The sequence below is a fragment of the Fukomys damarensis genome, unplaced genomic scaffold (genome assembly GCF_012274545.1).
Source record: "Fukomys damarensis isolate Sample0158 unplaced genomic scaffold, DMR_v1.0_HiC HiC_scaffold_28111, whole genome shotgun sequence".
In the NCBI taxonomy this organism is placed as follows: Eukaryota; Metazoa; Chordata; class Mammalia; order Rodentia; family Bathyergidae; genus Fukomys; species Fukomys damarensis.
In genome coordinates this window covers 1,602-2,736 of record NW_022929023.1, presented here as the reverse complement: position 1 = coordinate 2,736, position 1,135 = coordinate 1,602, and the positions used below count along the sequence as shown (strand labels likewise).

The 1,135-nt window shown below is 37.9% G+C and overlaps 1 pseudogene; it reads left to right on the top strand.

Annotated features, from left to right (window-relative positions):
• Nucleotides 1-313: 313 nt before the first annotated feature.
• LOC117284951 lies at nt 314-904 on the top strand (annotated as a pseudogene).
• The last annotated feature ends 231 nt before the right edge of the window (nt 905-1,135 follow it).

Sequence of the window (1,135 nt, the reverse complement as noted above, 5' to 3'; positions counted from 1 at the left end):
TAATGAACACTACTTTTGAGTAGAAAAGGATAAGTTGCATTCTGGGACATTCTTAGAAAATTTTGTATTTTGTGTAATCTATTAGATTTGATATTATTGTGTCTTCATAACCTTAGAAATGTAAAAAAGACAAAACATTTTTTTTTACTACGATAAGGGTATTTTGGCTTTATAACTGAAAATATTTTGGTCTTCCCAAGTACAGACTTATATTTCTTTAAAAATCTAAAATAAAAAATTAAAACAAAAAATAAAAATGCCCTGAGTTTGCAAAGTAGATAATACGACAACCACAGTGGTGATGGAGGCCATAATGGGGCTGAGGTGGCCCCAGTTGCAGGCCGGCAGCAACTTCGGCAGTCTGCTGGAAAAGTGAAGTACTGACGATAAGCCTGTACAGACTGACAAGTGGGATGAGCCCACTGTGAAAAACTCTGGCTGATTCTGCAGTAAGGTCCTTCAGAAAAAGTACAAGTTTGTGGAGAATTCTGGTCTAGGGTTGCCTCACCATGTGTACCATCTTCTTTTCTTTCCCATCGTAGCCTTTCATTGGTTTCCAGAGTCCAAGCTGGTTTTGGCTTTGTGTGTCATACCATAATTTCTAAGGAGAAGGATTCTGACAATTTATATCTCATGTAAGGAGAAACACATCTTTCTCATGGCTCACAGGAAAAATCCTACAGGGATGGATTCTGATTTTGGCAACTATTCTCCAGTCTGAAAACATTCAGCATTAAATACACTGGGAAAGTGACCTTCACAGTGGACAACAATGCAACAGAGGCAGTTTCACTAAGTTGATTGCTGAGTTTCTGACCACGGTGAGATATTGGTCATGGATATATTTGAACCTGAAATATCCAGGCTCCTTGACAATCTTAACACAGAGAGAACAATACAATAGCCAGTTCTAAAAGCAGCCTTCTCTCTGTTGGATCATACTAAATTCCCAGGTGGGTTCAGGAAAGAAACAGAGAATGTAAAGTAGATAAAGTAAGAAATATTTAAAATGCCCTTATTTTGTCCTGAGATTTTAGTCCCTTTTGGATAAATACGATATTCCACCACAGATAAGAGAAGTGGTAGCTCTGATCTGTAGCTGTGGCTTCTTTGGTGTGTTCATTGGGTTGTTTTA